Below are 6,381 nucleotides of genomic sequence, written 5' to 3'. Positions count from 1 at the left end.
CACACATAGACTCAGGCTCCCATAGAACACAAAATAGTAGCAGGAGAGTCCTGGCTTCTCCCAAACACATTGCTTTGCACAAGCTGCATGACAGCTCTCCTGGTTCTATCTCCTGGGCAGGAACTTCACACAAAGTATGTTCATTACAATATGCATTATCAGGAATTGGCTCACATGATTGTGGAAGTGGAGAAGTCCCACAGTCGTCCACCTGTAAGTTGCGGATCTAGGAAAGCCAGTGGTATTGTTAGAAGGCCTGAGAGCCAGAGATTTGCTGGTGTAGGGTTCAGTTTAAGCCCCAAGGCCTGAGAACCAGGCGCACCAGGAAAGGAAGAGATGGATGCCCCAGCTCCATTAATCATAGACAGTACATTCAACATCCCTCCCCGCTTTTGTTCTATGCAAGCCCCCATAAACGGGATGATGCCCACCCACAGTGGGGAGGGCCCTCTGCTTTACTCGGTCAACTAATTCAAATGCTCATGCCGGCACAGATACACCCAGCAATGTTTAACCCCTACGTGGGCAGATTTCCCTTTTCTCTTCTCTTTTCTCTTCTTTCTCTTCTCTTCTCTTCTCTTCTCTTCTCTTCTCTTCTCTTCTCTTCTCTTCTCTTCTCTTCTTTTCTCTCCTCTCTTCTCCTCTCCTCTCCTCTCCTCCCATCTCCTCTCCTCTCCTTTCTTCTTCTCCCCTCCCCTTCCTTCCCCTCTCCTCTTCTTTCTTCCCTTCCCTTCTCTTCTCCACCCATCCTGACTAATCTCTTCTACTCTCAGGTGGCCAACCCTAATCTGTACATATATAACTCATACAGTATTTCCTTCCCAGATCAGCTCCTGAGCACCAGCGTCATACAGCCATCTTGCCCTTACTGATATCTCAAATGCAAAAGGCCAGACAATGGAACTTGTTCTTCCAAAGGCATGTTCTTCCTATTTTCCTACCATTGTATATCCTTTACCCCAAACCTGCAATCCAAGAATCTTTTTCTCTCCCCAAATCATCAATAAGGAAACTTTATCCAGTCTACCTGCACATATATCTTAAGTCACATGGCATTCTCATTGGAAGGAATCATTTGACATCCTCCTTACTTCCATCCTAAATGGTTACCATGAATGCATGGTCTCCCTACTTCCCAGGAAATCATTAATCAATCTTCCAACCCACTAATAAAGTGATCTTCCAAAAGTACAAAGCTGAATCTTTAATTTCCCAAATTGAAAAATCTTTTATTTTCTATACCATGGCTCCCAAACTGTGCACCAGGTCACCCTGGGAACCCTAAGTGAACGAATTCAGAGTTGCTGTGAGATATTTTAAATTTTGAGAGAAATATACCACACTTACCAGATAACCCACACACTACCGCTATTACGTCATTTGGACCTAACTACTTAATAAATGGAAATGAGTATTTCTTTTGGCCTAGGACATCATGAAAAAATTACAGACACTATCAGCACAGTAGACTGAGAGTGTTTGGAAGCCTACGAGACCTACCAACTATCTTAAGCCTCTTGGCATGGCATGAGATGGCCATTACCCTCCTCTCCAGCCTCATTTCCCTCCTGATTATGCCTCCTCCCCCAAGTCCTATTCTATGGCCAAGCAGATTGACTTGAATCTCTCCAGATACATACTTCCAGCTGTCTTCAGTGGTTAAGCTCTGAAATTGTAGAGAGGAGAGGCTTGGGATGCCCATAATGTAGCAGTGAATCTGATATCCTCAATAGAACAGAGAATGCGGTGAATAAACCAAGGCAAACCCAGGTTTCCCATACCTGCTAAATTAATCTAACCTGTGTGAGTTAGGTTATTTGAAGTTACAAGAACAAACGAACAAAACGAAAACTGGTTGAGCCAGGCGTGGTAATGTCTCTAATGCCAAGAAAGAGATCTGAGCTTTAACAGTGCTAGTAATAAGGAGTCATGAAAGGTTTTTAAGCAAAGTTTTGGAACTTTCAGATCACTCTGGGCAGACATTACTAGGATCCATATGTGCCCTGCTGTAAAAAAAATTATGCATCCATCTCTTTGCTTAATGTTTTCATCTTTATTTGGTATAAATGTGTTAGTACTGCCTACCCTTCAGTGTGAAAACCCCTTTTATTCATTCACACATAAGTAAAACAGTAATCATGTTGCTCCGTGATGCTGTGGACCTCAAAGTAACATCTCAAAGCAAATGAAATGCTACATCCTTTTAAAGCTACTATGTTTTGAATAGTCCCCAAGAAGTAACAAGTAAACTGAACTCTGTCAATGAAAAGTAGTGATGATAAACACACTGGATAAACTCCCTCAATGAGAAAGCAAAAAAAAAAAAAAAAAAGAGAGAGATCTATATTCTTCCACAATACCAATGGCTGATTTTAGACTGCAAAAAACAATAGATACACTTAAGTAACAAAATCTTGCAGGCTAGGCCCAAGATTATTAGATTTTTCAGCAGTGTTTCTAAAATTATGAGGGACTTTTTTTGTTCACTTTTTACGTTACTCAACTTTCCCTTACTGCAACACATAACTGAGATGATCAGCTCATGAAGTACAAAGGTTGATTCTGACTCACAATTTGGAAGGTTATTGGCTTGGCCACTGGTCTCATCACTCTGGGGGCTGTGGTGAGGTACAGCATCACGGCATGGAGCGCATGGGGGAGAAAAATCATTCACCTCGTGGCCAGTTCACAAAAAAGGGAGAGAGGAAGAGAACAGACACCTTCCAGTGACAAATCGTCTCCTTCTGTGCCCATGCCTTACAGTGTCTACCACCTCCCGGGGCAAGGGACTACCTGTGAAAGAGGCAAACTCAGGAGAGAAAAGATAAGAACTACAAAACTGCATTGCCCAAAATTTAAACAAAATTGTGTTTAAATTTTTTTCCCAGGCATTCCCTTTTCTACAACTCGGTAGAAATTTACAAAGAACATGAAGTTGTTTCTGGCTGAGGCTGTAACTCAGTGGTAGAGCATGTCGAGGCTCTGGGTTCAATCCATAGCAACAAAGGAAAAGAGAAAGAAAGAAGGAAGGAATAAAGAAAGAAAGAGGGAGAGAGAGAAGAAAGGAAGGAGGGAGGAAGGAAGGAAGAAAGGAAGGAAGGAAGGAAAAAAAGAAGGAAGGAAAAGAGAGAAAGAGAGAGAGAGAAAGAAATAAGTATAAATTTATTCATAACACACTTTTCTCTTGCCCGCTTCCCCAGGCCTCTCTAATAACTTCAAGTCTACATCCCGGTACACATAAAGCTGTTTTCATCTGCAGCTTTGTTAAACTTAAGGGTTAAGTGCAGCTCCTCTTTACACTGAAAATGCCTATATCCAGCTAATATTCAGCTGATATGTAATAGATACTGTAAGAAAAAAATGTGTAGCACCTCCTAATAGTGCCAAGCTGGGGACAAGTCTTCCAACACATGTCCAACTGGCGACATTTCAGATATAAACTACAGCACTTAAATTTTTTTCACTACTTCATTGTACAGTATAAGAATAGATGCTCTTATGTTAATTCATAGTTCCAAACATCTCACCATGCTTCACATTAAACCTGCTCAGACAACAAGTTTACAGTGCAGAGACAGCAGACTCGAGAAATCTCGGCCACAAATGCCACATAACACGGAAACCTTGCACAGGGAAAGCATGGAGAACAGGTATGCTTTCCGATCCTATGTATGAACATCAGACAAGATTATTATTGACTCAGAAAAAATATTTATCATTTGAATTAGAAATTGATGTCAGATATTTTAAAATAAATTATAACAAACCAGTAAAAATATACAAAGAATGTGTGTTAACGCCTGGCCACAGTTGCCTCTGATCTTTTTATGGAACTGCACCCTGTGGGACCCCTTGATGTTCCTCTCCTCCCCTCTCCCCATCTCCCCAGAAGGAAATCACTTTCTTTTGAAGTTGATATATACCCTTCCTGTTAATAGTATGATACTTTTAACTCCCCATGTGTATATCTTTACCCACATCTTTTACTTATGAAATCCCTTATAAATTATTAAATCCTTTCTACATGTTATTTATACATTCTAAGTTTTAATCTTTTGTCAAGCACATGCTTTGAAAATATCATCAGAGTTTATCTTTTAACTTTGTATGATGCCTTGTCAGGTAAACGTATTCTTAAAATTTTAATACAATCCCATTTATCAGTTCCTCCACGGATTGTGCATTTTAATGTTTGAAGAACTTCCTGGGGCCAGGGAGATAGCTCAGGGACAGCGCCTGCCTGGCAAGTGCAAGGTACTGAGTTTGATTCCTGGTACCAAAAAAAAAAAGAACTTCCCTTCTCCAAAGTTATGAAGAAATTCTTCTATATTTGCTTCCACTATTTTTAAACTTCTGCTTTTCTTATTTAGATGTTTAATTTATTGGAACTTTAATTCGTACGTGCTAAAAGGTAGGGATTTCATTTTTCCCTATTTTGTTTTTAAGTGAGGGAAAATAAAGAAGAATGAATGACTCTTTCTAATCATTTTTTTTTTCGGTTTTCCTCCGGTACCGGGAACCGAACTCACGACCTTGCGCTTGCCAGGCAGGCGCTTTTGCCACTGAGCTAAATCCCCAGCCCCTCTTTCTCATCATTAACTCCTGAATAGACATTCATTTATACCCACCACATGAATACAGTTTCAAAGTGCTTTGAATATTACAGGCACTTAATATATATATTTTTAGATGAATGATATTATTTTTCCAGGCCCCACTGCTTAAAAAAAATACAAAATTGTACATCTAAAATAACCTGAATTGTGCTTACTTTATCCTCCCTGAGCAGGAAATAACATCTTAATAGGATTAACTCGGTGTAAGTACTAAATTATTCCAATTAAACTGAAGGGTATTAATGACTTGTCTGACATTCTTCATTTTTAAAAGCTCATCTGTGCAAAAACCTATATATTCATCGTTAGGCTCGTTTGTTTATCCATAAGGAGAAATGCATTAAAAAAAATTTAAAACTTTTATAAACCAACTATTTGAGTCAGAGAAATACTTGTACCAAACTCAGTTTGACAAACATACAAGGCCTAGTTCCATTGGTTTAGTTCTTGCCACGACTTTTCATAAACAAACCTGTTTTAATCAAAGGCAATGAATGAAAACCAAGGAAAGTAATTTTTAAAAAGGAAACATTCTAAGATTCCTTCCAAGAACACTTCCTTCATATATTAACAAAAAAATAGTTTCCTTGCAAAACTTTGATCTGACCAAACAATTCTACGAACTTGAGTTACATGAAAGATGAACATTTTCCCTGCAAGATCTGGTTCTGACCATGACGAGCTAAGACTGAATGTCCACTGGTGAATGTGAAGAGTAAGTGAAATATAGCTGGAAACAAAAATCAATTTACTTTCAAACTATGCACACAGACTAATCTTTTTACCAAGATTACAAGAGGCACTGGGGCCAGAAAGTGATGTCATTGCTGTACTCCGCGGAAACAGCTCCTACCAGTTCTCCAGTAGAGCCAAGGCAAACCTTGCCCAGCCCGCTAAAGTGAGCGTCTCTACGACTCAGACTGGACGCTGTCAGGCAATACCACCGGCTGTTGTTATCTTTCAAGCAGCAATATATGTCTCATTATTTTACTCCAAGGCGCTTAGGGACCTTGAACTTCAAAACTGTGCATCTAGGGGCGCTATCCCAGAGCCGCACTTCGACGACATTACGCGTTCAAAAGATTCAGCCTCTGAAAGAGTTCGCCCTTAAAACACACAAACAAAAAACAACCAGAAAAGTCTTGCATGAATGTAAAAGAAAAAGTAATTTTAAGAAAGTTTAATTTAAAAAAAAAAACTCAGGGCTTGGGGGTTCCTTGTGTTTAAAAGAAAACATTAAAAGAGAAAGAAAACAAAAAAAGATTCACATTGGTGTTTTCTTCGCAGGCTTCTAAAATCGTCCCTGGAAGTCCCCTGGTGAGGCTCACCTATGCAAAATCATGTATGCCTGCGGACCGCTGCAAAATCGAGACTGACTCTAAACCACATACACGCACGCATACACACACACACACACACACACACACACACACACACACACACACAGCAGGTTCTGCAGAAAGACCCGAGCCTGGTCCAGGGCCCGGCGGGCGGTGCGCGTTGAGGCAAGGCCGGGTCCCTGCTCCCCAGGTTCTAAACCAGCACCTTTCCCCCGAGGCCCGGGCCTCCCGGCTCCCCGCCGCCGCCGCCGCCCTCGGGCTCCCTCCCTCCACCAACACAGCCAGGGAGGCGGGCAGGGGCGGGTGCGAGCCCAGAAAAGAACCCGAGAGAAAAGCGCCTGCGACAGCCACAAAATGGAGAAAGAGGAACCAACAGGGGAAAGAGGCGCAGGGAGCGGGACGAGGGCGGGGCGGAGCGCGCCGCG

Source organism: Chinchilla lanigera, unplaced genomic scaffold (genome assembly GCF_000276665.1).
Source record: "Chinchilla lanigera isolate Chin_1 unplaced genomic scaffold, ChiLan1.0 scaffold00028, whole genome shotgun sequence".
Lineage (NCBI taxonomy): Eukaryota > Metazoa > Chordata > Mammalia > Rodentia > Chinchillidae > Chinchilla > Chinchilla lanigera.
This window is presented reverse-complemented; position numbering follows the sequence as displayed.